At 38.6% G+C, this 22,080-nt stretch overlaps 1 protein-coding gene across 4 annotated transcripts in view; it reads right to left on the bottom strand.

Moving 5' to 3' along the window:
• LOC128652790 (uncharacterized) overlaps positions 1-22,080 on the bottom strand; it is a 653,660-nt gene that overhangs the window by 141,400 nt on the left and 490,180 nt on the right. The gene's annotated exons all lie outside the window — the stretch shown is intronic.

Raw genomic sequence — 22,080 nt, 5'->3', positions numbered from 1 at the left:
AAGTTGTGCGGTATGGCTTTCCCGCAAGCGATATGGCCTTTACCGCAATGATCCATTTCGCACTCAAAGACCTGTAGTTGTGGGAAACAAAAAAGTTCCACAAAACACATTAAAAATATGTTACAAAGTACACTAACACTCATAAACTACACTATTAACCCCTAAATCGCGATCCCCAGTATAGCAAACACTAAATAAACCTATTAACCCCTGATCTGCCATCCCACGCATCGCTAACACTAAATAAACCTATTAACCCCTAAACCGCCATCCCTCCACATCGCAACTACCTAAATTAAATTATTAACCCCTAAACCGCCATCCCCCCACATCAAAACTACTAAATAAACCTTGGGTAAAGTGCAGCGCAAATAAACTCCCCTCTCCCAAGCTTCTCTTAAATCATTATCTCCTTCCTAGATAAGGGAAAACAAATAAGGTAGAGAAAACTATAATTAAAGAGGGCGCTCCAAGGCAGAGAGATAAGACACCACTACGAATCCTATTAAAATACCAAGATTCGTATACTGTATGTAAACAACTGGGACCAAGTGGGATCAGTATTCATCTAATTTCAAAGATACCAGAACCAGAATATAAAGTTTATCCCGATAATTTTATTATATCATACAAAAATATTTCTTAAAAATTTTACATTTTATGTGCAAATATTTCATACTTTAAACGCAAGATATCAACAATTTTTATGTATACCCTTAATCCATAATCACTATTAGATGTGATAAGAAATGTCCTAAAGATATGCTTAAATTCAATTTGCTTGAGGGGAAAATTTCAACGAATATCGGATAAATTCCTTTCTATTAATTAATTTGTAATAATATTTCCTACATGAAATAATTTCAATATTGAAGGGGAATAATGCTATCCTTGGTGATCACTAATTTACAAATAAGGAACAGCGTGTAGATATTTCTAATATGTAATAATTACCACCAATATAATGAGACTTGCTTAATAGAACGCTTTACCTCTAAACATAAAGGCCTAGATTTGGAGTTCGGCGGTAGCCGTCAAAACCAGCGTTAGAGGCTCCTAACGCTGGTTTTGGCCGCCCGCTGGTATTTGGAGTCAGTGATTAAAGGGTCTAACGCTCACTTTTCAGCCGCGACTTTTCCATACCGCAGATCCCCTTACGTCAATTGCGTATCCTATCTTTTCAATGGGATCTTTCTAACGCCGGTATTTAGAGTCGTTTCTGAAGTGAGCGTTAGAGCTCTAACGACAAAATTCCAGCCGCCTGAAAATAGCAGGAGTTAAGAGCTTTCTGGCTAACGCCGGTTCAAAAAGCTCTTAACTACTGTACCCTAAAGTACACTAACACCCATAAACTACCTATGTACCCCTAAACCGAGCTCCCCCCACATCGCCGCCACTCGATTAAAATTTTTAACCCCTAATCTGCCGACCGCCACCTACGTTAAACTTATGTACCCCTAATCTGCTGCCCCTAACCCCGCTGACCCCTGTATTACATTTATTAACCCCTAACCTGCCCCCCACAACGTCGCCGCCAGCTACTTAAAATAATTAACCCCTAATCTTCCGACCGCAAAGCGCCGCCACCTACGTTATCCCTATGTACCCCTAATCTGCTACCCCTAACACCGCCGACCCCTATATTATATTTATTAACCCCTAATCTGCCCCCCTCAACGTCGCCGACACCTGCCTACACTTATTAACCCCTAATCTGCCGAGCGGACCTGAGCGCTACTATAATAAAGTTATTAACCCCTAACCTGCCTCACTAACCCTATCATAAATAGTATTAACCCCTAATCTGCCCTCCCTAACATCGCCGACACCTAACTTTAATTATTAACCCCTAATCTGACGACCGGAGCTCACCGCTATTCTAATAAATGTATTAACCCCTAAAGCTAAGTCTAACCCTAACACTAACACCCCCCTAACTTAAATATAATTTACATCTAACGAAATAAATTAACTCTTATTAAATAACTTATTCCTATTTAAAGCTAAATACTTACCTGTAAAATAAATCCTAATATAGCTACAATATAAATTATAATTATATTATAGCTATTTTAGGATTAATATTTATTTTACAGGCAACTTTGTAATTATTTTAACCAGGTACAATAGCTATTAAATAGTTAAGAACTATTTAATAGTTACCTAGTTAAAATAATAACTAATTTACCTGTAAAATAAATCCTAACCTAAGATATAATTAAACCTAACACTACCCTATCAATAAAATAATTAAATAAACTACCTACAATTACCTACAATTAACCTAACACTACACTATCAATAAATTAATTAAACACAATTCCTACAAATAAATACAATTAAATAAACTAGCTAAAGTACAAAAAATAAAAAAGAACTAAGTTACAAAAAATAAAAAAATATTTACAAACATAAGAAAAATATTACAACAATTTTAAACTAATTACACCTACTCTAAGCCCCCTAATAAAATAACAAACACCCCCAAAATAAAAAATTCCCTACCCTATTCTAAATTAAAAAAGTTACAAGCTCTTTTACCTTACCAGCCCTGAACAGGGCCCTTTGCGGGGCATGCCCCAAGAATTTCAGCTCTTTTGCCTGTAAAAGAATAAATACAATACCCCCCCCCAACATTACAACCCACCACCCACATACCCCTAATCTAACCCAAACCCCCCTTAAATAAACCTAACACTAAGCCCCTGAAGATCTTCCTACCTTGTCTTCACCATCCAGGTTCACCGATCCGTCCTGAAGAGCTCCTCCGATGTCCTGATCCAAGCCCAAGCGGGGGGCTGAAGAGGTCCATGATCCGGTCAAAGTCTTCATCCAAGCGGGGCAGAAGAGGATCTTCCATCCGATTGAAGTCATCATCCAGGCGGCATCTTCTATGGTCTTCCATCCGGAGCGAAGCGGCAGGATCCTGAAGACCTCCAGCGCGGAACATCCATCCGGACCGACGACTGAACGACGAATGACTGTTCCTTTAAGGGACGTCATCCAAGATGGCGTCCCTCGAATTCCGATTGGCTGATAGGATTCTATCAGCCAATCGGAATTAAGGTAGGAAAATTCTGATTGGCTGATGGAATCAGCCAATCAGAATCTAGTTCAATCCGATTGGCTGATCCAATCAGCCAATCAGATTGAGCTCGCATTCTATTGGCTGTTCCGATCAGCCAATAGAATGCGAGCTCAATCTGATTGGCTGATTGGATCAGCCAATCGGATTGAACTAGATTCTGATTGGCTGATTCCATCAGCCAATCAGAAAATTCCTACCTTAATTCCGATTGGCTGATAGAATCCTATCAGCCAATCGGAATTCGAGGGACGCCATCTTGGATGACGTCCCTTAAAGGAACAGTCATTCGTCGTTCAGTCGTCGGTCCGGATGGATGTTCCGCGCTGGAGGTCTTCAGGATCCTGCCGCTTCGCTCCGGATGGAAGACCATAGAAGATGCCGCCTGGATGATGACTTCAATCGGATGGAAGATCCTCTTCTGCCCCGCTTGGATGAAGACTTTGACCGGATCATGGACCTCTTCAGCCCCCCGCTTGGGCTTGGATCAGGACATCGGAGGAGCTCTTCAGGACGGATCGGTGAACCTGGATGGTGAAGACAAGGTAGGAAGATCTTCAGGGGCTTAGTGTTAGGTTTATTTAAGGGGGGTTTGGGTTAGATTAGGGGTATGTGGTTGGTGGGTTGTAATGTTGGGGGGGGGGGGTATTGTATTTATTCTTTTACAGGCAAAAGAGCTGAAATTCTTGGGGCATGCCCCGCAAAGGGCCCTGTTCAGGGCTGGTAAGGTAAAAGAGCTTGTAACTTTTTTAATTTAGAATAGGGTAGGGAATTTTTTATTTTGGGGGTGTTTGTTATTTTATTAGGGGGCTTAGAGTAGGTGTAATTAGTTTAAAATTGTTGTAATATTTTTCTTATGTTTGTAAATATTTTTTTATTTTTTGTAACTTAGTTCTTTTTTATTTTTTGTACTTTAGCTAGTTTATTTAATTGTATTTATTTGTAGGAATTGTGTTTAATTAATTTATTGATAGTGTAGTGTTAGGTTAATTGTAGGTAATTGTAGGTAGTTTATTTAATTATTTTATTGATAGGGTAGTGTTAGGTTTAATTATATCTTAGGTTAGGATTTATTTTACAGGTAAATTAGTTATTATTTTAACTAGGTAACTATTAAATAGTTCTTAACTATTTAATAGCTATTGTACCTGGTTAAAATAATTACAAAGTTGCCTGTAAAATAAATATTAATCCTAAAATAGCTATAATATAATTATAATTTATATTGTAGCTATATTAGGATTTATTTTACAGGTAAGTATTTAGCTTTAAATAGGAATAAGTTATTTAATAAGAGTTAATTTATTTCGTTAGATGTAAATTATATTTAAGTTAGGGGGGTGTTAGTGTTAGGGTTAGACTTAGCTTTAGGGGTTAATACATTTATTAGAATAGCGGTGAGCTCCGGTCGTCAGATTAGGGGTTAATAATTGAAGTTAGGTGTCGGCGATGTTAGGGAGGGCAGATTAGGGGTTAATACTATTTATGATAGGGTTAGTGAGGCGGGTTAGGGGTTAATAACTTTATTATAGTAGCGCTCAGGTCCGCTCGGCAGATTAGGGGTTAATAAGTGTAGGCAGGTGTCGGCGACGTTGTGGGGGGCAGATTAGGGGTTAATAAATATAATATAGGGGTCGGCGATGTTAGGGCAGCAGATTAGGGGTACATAGGGATAACGTAGGTTGCGGCGGTTTACGGAGCGGCAGATTAGGGGTTAAAAAAAATATGCAGGGGTCAGCGATAGCGGGGGCGGGAGATTAGGGGTTAATAAGTGTAAGGTTAGGGGTGTTTAGACTCGGGGTACATGTTAGAGTGTTAGGTGCAGACGTAGGAAGTGTTTCCCCATAGGAAACAATGGGGCTGCGTTAGGAGCTGAACGCTGCTTTTTTGCAGGTGTTAGGTTTTTTTTCAGCTCAAACAGTCCCATTGTTTCCTATGGGGGAATCGTGCACGAGCACGTTTTTGAGGCTGGCCGCGTCCGTAAGCAACTCTGGTATCGAGAGTTGCATTTGCGGTAAAAATGCTCTACGCTCCTTTTTTGGAGCCTAACGCAGCATTTGTTTGAACTCTCGATACCAGAGTTAATTTTATGGTGCGGCCAGAAAAAAGCCCGCGGAGCGTTAACAGCCCTTTTACCGCCAAACTCCAAATCTAGGCCTAAATGATTTAATTCTCCTAAAAGTCAAATGGATCAATGATCCTAAAACCTAAATACAGATATATAACATAGGGACGTCTCCCCGAACTTATAAAATAAGCATAAAAAGTAAAATGCGGATATAAAAAATAAAAAATATAAAAATGAGCCTTAATGTACCACCAAAACTATCTCACAAATGGTTAATGGTTCTTCATGAGGACAACCACATCAGATCCTCAAGTACGTCAAATGTTATCGTTATGTAGCAGTTTGTTATGCAAATAAATTTGTCTTTTAGTGTAAAGCCCCAGACTGTCAGATATTCAATACAATACGTCTGTGTTATACTCACTGTGCTGTCCCAAAACTACACTAGCACACAGATAATAACAATCCCAAACCTACACAAGCACACAGATAATAACAACCCCAAACCTACACTAGCACACTGATAATAACAACCCCAAAGCTACACTAGCACACAGATAATAACAACCCCAAACATACACTAGCACACAGATAATAACAGCCCCAAACCTACACTAGCATACAGATAATAACATCCCCAAACCTATACTAGCACACAGATAATAACCTCAAACCTACACTAGCACACAGATAATAACAACCTCAAACCTACACTAACACACAGATAATAACAACCTCAAACCTATAATAGCACACAGATAAACACAACCACAAACCTACACTAGCACACAGATAATAACAACCCCAAACCTACATTAGCACACAGATAAACACAACCTCAAACCTACACCAGCACACAGATAAACACAACCCCAAACCTACACTAGCACAAAGATAATAACAACCTCAAACCTACACTAGCACCCAGATAACCACAACCTCAAACCTACACTATCACACAGATAATAACAACCCCAAACCTACAATAGCACAAAGATAATAACAACCTCAAACCTACACAAGCACACAGATAATAACAACCCCAAACCTACAATAGCACAAAGATAATAACAACCTCAAACCTACACAAGCATACAGATAATAACAACCCCAAGCCTACACTAGCACACAGATAATAACAACCCCAAGCCTACACTAGCACACAGATAAACACAACCCTTAACCTACACTAGCACACAGATAACAACCTCAAACCTACAAAAACACACAGATAATAACAACCTCAAACCTACACAAGCACACAGATAATAACAACCCCAAACCTACACTAGCACACAGATAACAACAACCCCAAGCCTACACTAGCATACAGATAAACACAACCCTTAACCTACACTAGCACACAGATAAGAACAACCTCAAACCTACAGTAGCACACAGATAATATCATCCCCAAACCTACACTAGCACAGAGATAATAACAACCCCAATCCTACACTAGCACACAGATAATAACAACCCCAAACCTACACTAGCACACAGATAACAACAACTCCAAACCTGCACTAGCACACAAATAACAACCCCAAACCTACACTAGTGCACAGATAATAAAAACCCCAGCCTACACCAGCACACAGATAATAACAACCCCAAACCTACACTAGCACACAGATAAACACAACCCCAAACTTACACTAGCACACAGATAAAAACAACCCCAAACCTACACTAGCACACAGATAAAAACAACCTCAAATCTACACTAGCACACTGATAATAACAACCCCAAAGCTACACTAGCACACAGATAATAACAACCCCAAACCTACACTAGCACACAGATAAACACAACCTCAAACCTACACTAGCACACAGATAAACACAACCCCAAACCTACACTAGCACACAGATAATAACATCAAACCTTCACTAGCAAACAGATAATAACAAACCCAATCCTACACTAGCACACAGATAATAACAACCCCAAACCTACATTAGCACACATATAAACACAACTCCATGCCTACACTAGCACACAGATAATAACAACCGCAAAACTACACTAGCACAAAGATAAACACAACCCCAAGCCTACACTAGCACACAGATAAACACAACCCCAAACCTGAACTAGCACTCAAATAACAAACCCAAACCTACACTAGCGCACAGATAATAAAAACCCCAAGCCTACACTAGCACACAGATAATAACAACCCCAAACCTAGACTAGCACACAGATAAACACAACCCTAAACCTACACTAGCACACAGATAAAAACAACCCCAAACCTACACTAGCACACAGATAAAAACAACCTCAAACCTACACTAGCACACTGATAATAACAACCCCAAAGCTACACTAGCACACAGATAATAACAACCCCAAACCTACACTAGCATACAGATAATAACAACCCCAAACCTACACTAGCACACAGATAAACACAACCTCAAACCTACACTAGCACACAGATAAACACAACCCCAAACCTACACTAGCACACAGATAATAACATCAAACCTTCACTAGCAAACAGATAATAACAAACCCAATACTACACTAGCACACAGATAATAACAACCCCAAACCTACATTAGCACACATATAAACACAACTCCAAGCCTACACTAGCACACAGATAATAACAACCGCAAACCTACACTAGCACAAAGATAAACACAACCCCAAGCCTACACTAACACACAGATAAACACAACCCCAAGCCTACACTAGCACACAGATAATAACAACCCCAAACCTACGCTAGCAGAAAGATAAATGCAACCCCAAACCTACACTAGCACACAGAAATTAACAACCCCAAACCTACACTAGCACAGAGATAATAATAACCCCAATCCTACACTAGCACACAGATAATAACAACCTCAAACCCACACTAGTACACAGATAACAACGCCAAACCTACACTAGCACACAGATAAACGCAACCTCAAACTTACACTAGCACACAGATAATAACAACGCCAAACCTTCACTAGCAAACAGATAATAACAAACCCAATACTACACTAGCACACAGATAATAACAACCCCAAACCTACATTAGCACACATATAAACACAACTCCAAGACTACACTAGCACACAGATAATAACAACCGCAAACCTACACTAGCACAAAGATAAACACAACCCCAAGCCTACACTAACACACAGATAAACACAACCCCAAGCCTACACTAGCACACAGATAATAACAACCCCAAACCCACACTAGTACACAGATAACAACGCCAAACCTACACTAGCACAAAGATAAACGCAACCTCAAACTTACACTAGCACACAGATAATAACAACGCCAAACCTACACTAGCACACAGATAAACACAACCCCAAACCTATACACACAATTACAAGGGCACTATGAAGGCAAGCTCCTCAATTATTTTTGTTACTTCAGATACCTTGTGTATAAGTATCAATATGTTGTCTATATTGTGAGGAGTGGTGTTAACATTTGACACAAAACTTGTATGGATAATTGGGATTAGGTTCCCTGGAAAGAAATGCTGTTATTGCACTCTTTGCCCAGACTGATTGTAGAGGCAAGATAAATTTAAGTTAAAATGTAACTTTTATTAAACTTTTTAAAAGATGGGACAATACAAACATTTCAAATTACTCTATCATTTATAGCTGAATTGAATGAAATGTGAGATCTGTGGATTATTAATCTGGCCTTTATAGCGTGAATTTATTATCAGATCTCTCTGTTTAATATCCAATGGTTGGGATTGTAAGGGGCGGTGAATGTCAGTTAGATTGTGCGTATAAGTAGTATTTATTTACTTGGATTTAATAAAGATATATCATTGGGCTGTTCAATTGGGATAAAGATAAATTCATAGTAGAGATCTTCCAGTATAAAGGGAAATTAAATAAATTCGCTATTGAGAAGTGAAAGTAATCTTGTGACTGTCACTAGTACTCAATAGTATACTAAGGTTTAATAGTAGGATATTTAAATTGTAACCATTGCAAGTTGGATACCACAGTATTTCTTCTGTTGTCCTGCCCTCTATGCCACTTATGAATAAGTTGCCTAGCTCAATATTTGTATAATATTGTATAGTATATGCCCGAATAGGCTGCTATTATACTGTAAAATGGCACTTGTTATAGGTTATCAATTTATGCTGACATATCAGTGTCAGTGTGAGTATGTTGGTTCTGAGTGTTTGACTTTCACTTATCAGTATCAATGCATCATAAATTATGCTTGTAACATTATAGATGTATCAGTGGTGTGAATATTATACCATCACTATGTTGTAAATCATTTGCGTATCTGATGTTTGGTATCAACAACAATAAAATATTGTACTTTCACTTGGGTATAAATATTTTCTGTATCTTGATATTTATTTTGGTGTATGGTATCTTCCTTAAAAGGTTGTTGCCTCTTTGTTTAATCTCTCTTGTGTGCTTGGCATAAAATATTTGTATCAATGTTAATATGATGTGCACTTTATTTAAGCATTAGCATTACCATCTTTCAACAATTTCCCTTTGTTTTGTGTTATATAAGTATCCGCTGATAGTAAATGCTGGCAAATACTACATCTACATAGCACTAGCTGATATAATTATAAAAGTGTTTTTCAATTGTGTGAATTTGCGCGCTGTAATAATCAATACACTAACGGCTAGATTTAGAGTTCTGCGGCCAAAGGGGTGCGTTAGCTACGCTGGCTTTTTTTTCCCTGCACCTTTTAAATACCGCTGGTATTTAGAGTTCACAGAAGGGCTGCGTTAGGCTCCAAAAAAGGGAGCGTATAGCATATTTAACGCCACTGCAACTCTTGATACCAGCGGTGCTTATGGACGCGGCCAGCTTCAAAAACGTGCTCATGCACGATTCCCCCATAGGAAAAAATGGGGCTGTTTGAGCTGAAAAAAAACCTAACACCTGCAAAAAAGCAGCGTTCAGCTCCTAACGCAGCCCCATTGTTTCCTATGGGGAAACACTTCCTAAGTCTGCACCTAACACCCTAACATGTACCCCGAGTCTAAACACCCCTAACCTTACACTTATTAACCCCTAGTCTGCCGCCCCCGCTATCGCTGACCCCTGCATATTATTATTAACCCCTAATCTGCCGCTCCGTACACCGCCGCAACCTATGTTATCCCTATGAATCCCTAATCTGCTGCCCCTAACACCGCCGACCCCTATATTATATTTATTAACCCCTAATCTGCCGCCCCCGCTATCGCTGACCCCTGCATATTATTATTAACCCCTAATCTGCCGCTCCGTACACCGCCGCAACCTACGTTATCCCTATGTACCCCTAATCTGCTGCCCCTAACACCGCCGACCCCTATATTATATTTATTAACCTCTAATCTGCCGCCCCCAGCGTCGCCTCCACCTACCTACAATAAATAACCCCTAATCTGCCGACCGCACCTCACCGCTACTCTAATAAATGTATTAACCCCTAAAGCTAAGTCTAACCCTAACACCCCCCTAAGTTAAATATAATTTAAATCTAACGAAATAAATTAACTCTTATTAAATAAATTAATCCTATTTAAAGCTAAATACTTACCTGTAAAATAAACCCTAATATTGCTACAATATAACGAATAATTATATTGTAGCTATTTTAGGATTAATATTTATTTTACAGGCAACTTTGTAATTATTTTAACCAGGTACAATAGCTATTAAATAGTTAATAACTATTTAATAGCTACCTAGTTAAAATAATTACAAAATTACCTGTAAAATAAATCCTAACCTAAGTTACAATTAAACCTAACACTACACTATCAATAAAATAATTAAATAAACTACCTACAATTATCTACAATTAAACCTAACACTACACTATCAATAAATCAATTAAATACAATACCTACAAATAAATACAATTAAATAAACTAACTAAAGTACAAAAAATAAAAAAGAACTAAGTTACAAAAAATAAAAAAATATTTACAAACATTAGAAAAATATTACAACAATTTTAAACTAATTACACCTACTCTAAGCCCCCTAATAAAATAACAAAGCCCCCCAAAATAAAAAAATGCCCTACCCTATTCTAAATTAAAAAAGTTCAAAGCTCTTTTACCTTACCAGCCCTTAAAAGGGCCCTTTGTGGGGCATGCCCCAAAGAATTCAGCTCTTTTGCCTGTAAAAGAAAAATACAACCCCCCCAACATTAAAACCCACCACCCACATACCCCTAATCTAACCCAAACCCCCCTTAAAATAACCTAACACTAATCCCCTGAAGATCATCCTACCTTGAGTCATCTTCACTCAGCCGAGCAGCGATGGAACCGAAGTGGACATCCGGAGCGGCAGAAGTTATCCTCCAAGGGGCGCTGAAGAAATCTTCCATCCGATGAAGTGATCCTCCAGTCGGCGCTGAAGAAGTCTTCCATCCGGGCGATGTCATCTTCCAAGAGGCGCTGAAGAAGTCTTCTATCCGGGCGATGTCATCTTCCAAGCGGGGTCTTCAATCTTCATCCCGCCGACGCGGAACATCCTTCTTTACCGACGGACTACCGACGAATGAAGGCTCCTTTAAGGGACGTCATCCAAGAAGGCGTCCCTTCAATTCCGATTGGCTGATAGGATTCTATCAGCCAATTGGAATTAAGGTAGGAAAAATCTGATTGGCTGATTGAATCAGCCAATCAGATTCAAGTTCAATCCGATTGGCTGATCCAATCAGCCAATCAGATTGAGCTTGCATCCTATTGGCTGATCGGAACAGCCAATAGAATGTGAGCTCAATCTGATTCCATCAGCCAATCAGAATTTTCCTACCTTAATTCCGATTGGCTGATAGAATCCTATCAGCCAATTGGAATTAAAGGGACGCCATCTTGGATGACGTCCCTTAAAGGAGCCTTCATTCGTCGGTAGTCCGTCGGTAAAGAAGGATGTTCCGCGTCGGCGGGATGAAGATTGAAGACCCCGCTTGGAAGATGACATCGCCCGGATAGAAGACTTCTTCAGCGCCTCTTGGAAGATGACATCGCCCGGATGGAAGACTTCTTCAGCGCCGACTGGAGGATCACTTCATCGGATGGAAGATTTCTTCAGCGCCCCTTGGAGGATAACTTCTGCCGCTCTGGATGTCCACTTCGGTTCCATCGCTGCTCGGCTGAGTGAAGACGACTCAAGGTAGGATGATACCGGCGTTAGAAAGATCCCATTGAAAAGATAGGATACGCAAATGACGTAGGGGGATCTGCGGTATGGAAAAGTCGCGGCTGCAAAGTGAGCGTTAGACCCTTTCCTGACTGACTCTAAATACCAGCGGTAGCCCAAAACCAGCGTTAGGAGCCTCTAACGCTGGTTTTGACGGCTACCGCCAAACTCTAAATCTAGCCGTAAGTATGTACTTATTGATTATGAATGATTTTACCGCAAATTTAAAGTATGTTGGATATAATCAAACTTGATAAGTAATTGTTAAGTGCTTGGATGTTACAGATGACTAATATTCCATATTATCTGGTAAAATCCCAGAAGGTAATTGCGTGAAGTTACAGAAACTGGTTGCACAGTGACGTTTCTAATGCTATGCTTCAAGCCACTATCTGATCAATATTGCATTTTAAATACTGTGCTTCAGGCCACTTTATGGTAAATATTCCATGCAGTGAGTTTATAGTAAGTGTAATCACTGTTAGAGCGTGTGTACACTATTATAGTCACTTTAAGGTGTGCTAACCTTTGTAGATTTTAAATTTATTGTGTACTTTAAATCTCTTTGTAGGGAGATTTAACAGGCAACTAATCTCTAATCTGTTCGATCATTCCTGAAGTGTTCATACACCATTGTAAACCCCTCTGAGGAAGCGTTTTTTGTGAAACGTACGTCAGGGGTCCTCTGGGATAAGCTCTGTCTTTCCCCTCTTTTTAACTTGCTCACCTTTGTTGGTCTGGTATAATGCAGCTTTAACATTTGGTAAAAATTTAAACTTAATCTAGCCCTCGGATTGTAAGGGCTTAGCCTATATCTATAATTTTGCTGCCAGATACCTCTGATACTGACTTCAGACTAATTTAAAATCACAGCTCAACTTAGGTGCAGTGTTTTTAATTTTTAGCTCTTGCTAAATGTATGTGTGGTTAAAATTTTGACTTTAATAAACTTTAGTGTATGAATGGAGAAAAACATTTTTTCTAACTATAAACAATCTAGCTCTGATTTTGCGAGGGCATTGGTGGAATTTTCCTCACAGATTTAAGTTACCTACTCTCACTTGTAAGTCTATTTACAATTACTTGTTAGTTGTATCTTGCCCATAACTTTAAATCTGTGACAGGAGGTATCAGTGGTTAGGAGATTATAAAACTCAAATTGGGCCATTTGCCCTTAACCACTGAATCTCTTGTGTATAATATACTCTGCCCCACCTTCTCTCACTTTAAACCATTGTAAAGCATTGGTTGCGTGTTAGTCTTTCACTTTGTATCGCTTAATTTGTTTACATTCACAAATTTGTTTTTTAATTTCATGCACACTGTTAAAGGTTAACTGCTGTGCCGGTACACATATGATTACTACGTGATAGATTTTTAATTTGTTGTATGATTTGAAACTCTTTGTGGAGATATTTGACAGGCAACCGTTCTCTAGTCTATTCAATCGTTACTAAAGTATACATACACCTTTATAAAACATTGGTTGCCTGTTAATCTTTCACTCTGTAACGCTAGGTTTGTTTGCATTCACACATTACTTTTTAAACTCATGCACACTGTTAAAGGTTAACTGCTGTGCCGATGCACATATGACTACTACGTGTTGGATTCTCAATGTTATAACCCCTATGCACTCAGTATTTTCTTGGCAATCAACGCCTACTGATTTCAAGTAAATACAATGTTGCCGCTCCTGTGAGTCAATGACACCACCCCCAGTCCCAATAACTGGTTGTCTATACGTTGTAAGGTTTTAGATTATTAATCATTACAGCTATGATAGATTTTTACTAAAATAACAATTAATGGGACCCCATCGTCCCACACAACCCCCCTGACACGTTTCACCTGTTTTAGGCTTTATCAAAGGCGGCGGGCCGCCGTGGTTCAAAGTATTTTATTTTAATGTTTATATCATACATTAATTGACATACTGACATAATGTATACGTCACCGTCTGATTGTTTATTCGGTCAAAAGGAAAGAGTGGACATATGCAGATTATAAAATTATCATAATAGAAATTTTTGGAATGAAAATTATTTTATATATGAATTTTATGTGATACTTCATTACTGTATTTCCTTCTATTAAGCATTTAATCATGTCTATGTATAGTTGTCCTGATGTTAATTATATTGATTTTTGGTTGTTAATTGTGTGGATTTATGTTTGTCAATTGTCTTCGCAAAATAAATTTTATTTTATAAAATAAATTTCTGGGTTTTCATTGTTTCTTCAATTGACTGTACTATTACTCCATGTATATTTTGCCTAATGAACTTTAATTTATTGTTAATTTATTATATGTACATTTTTACTTTTTTAATTTAGAATAGGGTAGGGCATTTTTTTATTTTGGGGGGCTTTGTTATTTTATTAGGGGGCTTAGAGTAGGTGTAATTAGTTTAAAATTGTTGTAATATTTTTCTAATGTTTGTAAATATTTTTTTATTTTTTGTAACTTAGTTCTTTTTTATTTTTTGTACTTTAGTTAGTTAATTTAATTGTATTTATTTGTAGGTATTGTATTTAATTAATTTATTGATAGTGTAGTGTTAGGTTTAATTGTAGATAATTGTAGGTATTTTATTTAATTATTTTATTGATAGTGTAGTGTTAGGTTTAATTGTAGATAATTGTAGGTATTGTATTTAATTAATTTATTGATAGTGTAGTGTTAGGTTTAATTGTAGATAATTGTAGGTATTTTATTTAATTATTTTATTGATAGTGTAGTGTTAGGTTTAATTGTAGATAATTGTAGGTATTTTATTTAATTATTTTATTGATAGTGTAGTGTTAGGTTTAATTGTAGATAATTGTAGGTATTGTATTTAATTAATTTATTGATAGTGTAGTGTTAGGTTTAATTGTAACTTAGCTTAGGATTTATTTTACAGGTAATTTTGTAATTATTTTAACTAGGTAGCTATTAAATAGTAAATAACTATTTAATAGCTATTGTACCTGGTTAAAATAAATACAAAGTTGCCTGTAAAATAAATATTAATCCTAAAATAGCTACAATATAATTATAATTTATATTGTAGCTATATTAGGATTTATTTTACAGGTAAGTATTTAGCTTTAAATAGGAATAATTTATTTAATAAGAGTTAATTTATTTCGTTAGATTTAAATTATATTTAAGTTAGGGGGGTGTTAGTGTTAGGGTAAGACTTAGCTTTAGGGGTTAATACATTTATTATAGTAGCGGTGTGGTCCGGTCGGCAGATTAGGGGTTAATAATTGTAGGTAGGTGGAGGCGACGTTGGGGGCGGCAGATTAGGGGTTAATAAATATAATATAGGGGTCGGCTGTGTTAGGGGCAGCAGATTAGGGGTACATAGGTATAATGTAGGTTGCGGCGGTGTACGGAGCGGCAGATTAGGGGTTAAAAAAAATATGCAGGGGTCAGCGATAGCGGGGGCGGCAGATTAGGGGTTAATAAATATAATATAGGTGTCGGCGGTGTTAGGGGCAGCAGATTAGGGGTTCATAGGGATAACATAGGTTGTGGCGGTGTACGGAGCGGCAGATTAGGGGTTAAAAAATTTTAATAGAGTGGCGGCGATGTGGGGGGACCTCGGTTTAGGGGTACATAGGTAGTTTATGGGTGTTAGTGTACTTTAGAGCACAGTAGTTAAGAGCTTTATAAACCGGCGTTAGCCCAGAAAGCTCTTAACTACTGACTTTTTTCTGCTGCTGGAGTTTTGTCGTAGATTTCTAACGCTCACTTCAGCCACGACTCTAAATACCGGCGTTAGAAAGATCCCATTGAAAAGATAGGATACGCAAATTGCGTAGGGGGATCTGCGGTATGGAAAAGTCGCAGCTGCAAAGTGAGCGTTAGACCCTTTCCTGACTGACTCTAAATACCAGCGGTAGCCCAAAACCAGCGTTAGGAGCCTCTAACGCTGATTTTGACGGCTACCGCCAAACTCTAAATCTAGCCGTAAGTATGTACTTATTGATTATCAATGATTTTACCGCAAATTTAAAGTATGTTGGATATAATCAAACTTGATAAGTAATTGTTAAGTGCTTGGATGTTACAGATAACTAATATTCCATATTATCTGGTAAAATCCCAGAAGGTAATTGCGTGAAGTTACAGAAACTGGTTGCAAAGTGACGTTTCTAATGTTATGCTTCAAGCCACTATCTGATCAATATTGCATTTTAAATACTGTGCTTCAGGTCACTTTATGGTAAATATTCCATGCAGTGAGTTTATAGTAAGTGTAATCACTGTTAGAGCGTGTGTACACTATTATAGTCACTTTAAGGTGTGCTAACCTTTGTAGATTTTAAATTTATTGTGCACTTTAAATCTCTTTGTAGGGAGATTTAACAGGCAACTAATCTCTAATCTGTTCGATCGTTCCTGAAGTGTTCATACACCATTGTAAAGCATTGGTTGCGTGATAGTCTTTCACTTTGTATCGCTTAATTTGTTTACATTCACAAATTTGTTTTTTAATTTCATGCACACTGTTAAAGGTTAACTGCTGTGCCGGTACACATTTGATTACTACGTGATAGATTTTTAATTTGTTGTATGATTTGAAACTCTTTGTGGAGATATTTGACAGGCAACCATTCTCTAGTCTATTCAATCGTTACTAAAGTATACATACACCATTATAAAACATTGGTTGCCTGTTAATCTTTCACTCTGTAACGCTAGGTTTGTTTGCATTCACACATTACTTTTTAAACTCATGCACACTGTTAAAGGTTAACTGCTGTGCCGATGCACATATGACTACTACGTGTTGGATTCTCAATGTTATAACCCCTATGCACTCAGTATTTATTTGGCAATCAACGCCTACTGATTTCAAGTAAATACAATGTTGCCGCTCCTGTGAGTCAATGACACCACCCCCAGTCCCAATAACTGGTTGTCTATACGTTGTAAGGTTTTAGATTATTAATCATTACAGCTATGATAGATTTTTACTAAAATAACAATTAATGGGACCCCATCGTCCCACACAACCCCCCTGACACGTTTCACCTGCTTTAGGCTTTATCAAAGGCGGCGGGCCGCCGTGGGTCAAAGTATTTTATTTTAATGTTTATATCATACATTAATTGACATACTGACATAAATACGTCACCGTCTGATTGTTTATTCGGTCAAAAGGAAAGAGTGGACATATGCAGATTATAAAATTATCATAATAGAAATTTATGGAATGAAAATTATTTTATATATGAATTTTATGTGATACTTCATTACTGTATTTCCTTCTATTAAGCATTTAATCATGTCTATGTATAGTTGTCCTGATGTTAATTATATTGATTTTTGGTTGTTAATTGTGTGGATTTATGTTTGTCAATTGTCTTCGCAAAATAAATTTTATTTTATAAAATAAATTTCTGGGTTTTCATTGTTTCTTCAATTGACTGTACTATTACTCCATGTATATTTTGCCTAATGAACTTTTATTTATTTTTAATTTATTATATGTACATTTTTACTTACATTTACAGATCATATTTTAGTTTTTATCAATTTTATTTGTATGTATACCACACTGTTGTATCTTAAAAAAGTCTCACATTACCTATGGTTTCTTGTTTCAATTCTATAATCTCAATTAGTGATGTCGCAAATAGTTCGCCGGCGAATAGTTCCCGGCGAACATAGCATGATCGCGTTCGCCGCGGCGGGCGAACATATGCGATGTTAGATCCGCCCCCTATTCATCATCATTGAGTAATACTTTGACCCTCTACCTCACAGTCAGAAGACACATTCCAGCCAATCAGCAGCAGACACTCCCTCCCAGACCCTCCTACCTCCTGGACAGCATCCATTTTAGATTCATTTGGAAGCTGCATTCTTAGTGAGAGGAGGGACAGTGTAACTGCTGCTGATTTAATAGGGAAATTGATAGCTAGGCTAGTGTATTCAGTGTCCACTACAGTCCTGAAGGATTCATCTGATCTCTGCTGTAAGGACAGCAAACTAAACGCCCTTTTTAGGGCTAGAACATCAGTCTGTTTTTTGTTTTTTTTTCCTGTGTAATCTAATTGCATTTGCCTGCCTGCCAAGCCACTTGCCCAGTGCCAGCACTCATATCTGGTGTAACAGTAGTGTAAAGTATTAAAAAAAAAACTTTTTTTTGACTGTGAAACATCAGTCTGCTAGTGTAATCTAATTGCAGTTGCCTGCCTGCCAGCGTGTGTGCCAGGCCCACTTGTCAACTAGTGCCACCACTCATATCTGGTGTAACAGTAGAGTAAATTTAAAAAAAAAAACTTTTTTGACTGTGAAACATCAGTCTGCTAGTGTAATCTATTTGCAGTTGCCTGCCTGCCAGCGTGTGTGCCAGACCCACTTGCCCAGTGCCACCACTCATATCTGGTGTAACAGTAGTGTAAATTTAAAAAAAAAAAACTTTTTTGACTGTGAAACATCAGTCTGCTAGTGTAATCTAATGCAGTTGCCTGCCTGCCAGTGTGTGTGCCAGGCCCACTTGCCCAGTGCCACCACTCATATCTGGTGTAACAGTAGTGTAAATTTAAAAAAAAAAAACTTTTTTGACTGTGAAACATCAGTCTGCTAGTGTAATCTAATTGCAATTGCCTGCCTGCCTGCCAGCGTGTGTGCCAGGCCCACTTGCCCAGTGCCACCACTCATATCTGGTGTAACAGTAGTGTAAATTTAAAAAAACAAAACTTTTTTGACTGTGAAACATCAGTCTGCTAGTGTAATCTAATTGCAGTTGCCTGCCTGCCAGCGTGTGTGCCAGGCTCACAGCGTATACTGTGCCCACTTGCCCATTGCCACCACTCATATCTGGTGTAACAGTAGTGTAAATTTAAAAAAAAAAACTTTTTTGACTGTGAAACCTCAGTCTGCTAGTGTAATATAATTGCAGTTGCCTGCCTGCCAGCGTGTGTGCCAGGCTCACAGCATATACTGTGCCCACTTGCCCAGTGCCACCACACATATCTGGTGTAACAGTAGTGTAAATTTAAAAAAAAAACTTTTTTGACTGTGAAACATCAGTCTGCTAGTGTAATCTAATTGCAGTTGCCTGCCTGCCAGCATGTGTGCCAGGCTCACAGCATATACTGTGCCAACTTGCCCAGTGCCACCACTCATATCTGGTGTAACAGTAGTGTAAATTTTTTAACAAAAACTTTTTTGACTGTGAAACATCAGTCTGCTAGTGTAATCTAATTGCAGTTGCCTGCCTGCCAGCATGTGTGCCAGGCTCACAGCGTATACTGTGCCCATTTGCCCAGTGCCACCACTCATATCTTGTTTAATAGTAGTGTAAGTGTACATTTAAAAAATAAAAACTTTTTGGACTGTGAAACATCAGTCTGCTTTTTTGTGTCAGGCTCACAGCGTATACTGTGCCCACTTGCCCAGTGCCACCACTCATATCTTGTTTAATAGTAGTGTAAGTGTACATTTAAAAAAAATATATAGTTTTTGGACTGTTTAACATTAGTCTGCTTTTTTGTGTCAGGCTCACAGCGTATACTGTGCCCACTTGCCCAGTGCCACCACTCATATCTTGTTTAATAGTAGTGTAAGTGTACATTTAAAAAATAAAAACTTTTTAGACTGTGAAACATCAGTCTGCTTTTTTGTGTCAGGCTCACAGCGTATACTGTGCCCACTTGCCCAGTGCCACCACTCATATCTTGTTTAATAGTAGTGTAAGTGTACATTTAAAAAACTAAAAACTTTTTGGACTGTGAAACATCAGTCTGCTTTTTTGTGTCAGGCTCACAGCGTATACTGTACCCACTTGCCCAGTGCCACCACTCATATCTTGTTTAATAGTAGTGTAAGTGTACATTTAAAAAACTAAAAACTTTTTGGACTGTGAAACATCAGTCTGCTTTTTTGTGTCAGGCTCACAGCGTATACTGTGCCCACTTGCCCAGTGCCACCACTCATATCTTGTTTAATAGTAGTGTAAGTGTACATTTAAAAAACTAAAAACTTTTTGGACTGTGAAACATCAGTCTGCTTTTTTGTGTCAGGCTCACAGCGTATACTGTGCCCACTTGCCCAGTGGCACCACTCATATCTTGTTTAATAGTAGTGTAAATGTACATTTAAAAAAATAAAAACTTTTTGGACTGTGAAACATCAGTCTGCTTTTTTGTGTCAGGCTCACAGCGTATACTGTGCCCACTTGCCCAGTGCCACCACTCATATCTTGTTTAATAGTAGTGTAAATGTACATTTAAAAAAAAAATGACAGGCAAAGGCAGGCCACCCCGCAGGTGCCGTCGTGGTCGTGGTGCTGTGATTCCCTTTGGCCCTAGAATAATGCCCAGTGTTCAGAGGCCACGTACCATGAACTCGAAAAGTTCTGAGGACATAGTTGACTTTTTAACACAGGACACCCAATCTTCTATAGCTTCCGCTCCGAACCTTGACGCACCATCCTCCTCCAGCTTATCTTCGGGCAGCACCTCTCAAGTTACCACTCGCCCGCCTGCCGCCACCACCAACACTAGCACCACAGCCGCTTCACTTGATCTGTCAGAGGAGTTATTTACACATCAGTTGGAAGAAATGAGTGATGGGCAACCATTATTGCCAGAGGATGTAGATAACAGGGATATGTCTCAGTCAGGCAGCATTACACACATGGACGTACGGTGTGATGATGATGATGTTGTACCCGCTGCGGGAGTTTGGTCTGCCACTGTGAAGCGGGCATAACCCTTACACTACCTGATCGATACAACATCATACCTGATGTTTTAAAGCACGTTATTCCAAACAAATTAGGAATTTTAGGTGATTTATGCCCTTTATGGATTAAAACCAGACTCTGCATCAACTATGTAATTTTCCGTGGGAGTTTTGCCATGGATCCCCCTCTGGCACGCCACAGTCCAGGTGTTAGTACCCTTGAAACAACTTTCCCATCACTATTGTGGCCAGAAAGAGTCCCTGTGGGTTTTAAAATTCGCCTGCCCATTGAAGTCTATGGGGGTTCGCCCGGTTCGCCGGTTCGCAAACTTTTGCGGGAGTTCGCGTTCGCAGTTCGCAAACCCAAATGTTTAGGTTCGCGACATCACTAATCTCAATTGGCCCACTAGTGACTTTGATTCAGACTTGTGCATCTCTGTGTGTTGCCCTGATATTAATGTGTAACATAAATCGTTTGTGATCACACTATGTTCTTGCACATTGTTAACTAGAGGGTGATTCTTGGAGTATTATTTAGTTTTTTGTTGTTGTTTTTTTTCATATACTTCTATGTGTATATGGAAACCACTCCTAATTTTATTTGATTTAATATGAAATGTGACTATAGGTCTAAATGAATTTATATCGGTAATGTGGTAGTGTAACTGGATTCATTATAACTGTGCTTATTACTTGAAGATGTAATAAAAATGTTTTATAATAGTCATCTTATAAGAGCACACCGAGGGGGGTAGTTATCAACGCGTCTACTTTTCCTGCCTTCGCCGGCCCAATACGGCTGCCTAAGCTCGCCTACCATCGCCGCTGCGGACCTGAAAAAATTCGCCTAAGTTATCAATAAATCTGTCAAAAAGCCGCGCACCAAGTACGGGGCGATGAGCAGCGGACTGTGAGAGTTATCACTCATCTGATCTCACTGCTCTTCGGCTTTTTTACAGCTTTATTGCTAGCCTGTCACTCAACACCCAAACTAAACTACACTGTTCTATCCCCTATACCGGCGCCCACCGGAGCCCCCCGCAACTCAATAAAGTTACTAA

Source organism: Bombina bombina, chromosome 3, assembly GCF_027579735.1.
Source record: "Bombina bombina isolate aBomBom1 chromosome 3, aBomBom1.pri, whole genome shotgun sequence".
NCBI classification, from domain to species: Eukaryota; Metazoa; Chordata; class Amphibia; order Anura; family Bombinatoridae; genus Bombina; species Bombina bombina.
This window is presented reverse-complemented; position numbering and strand designations above follow the sequence as displayed.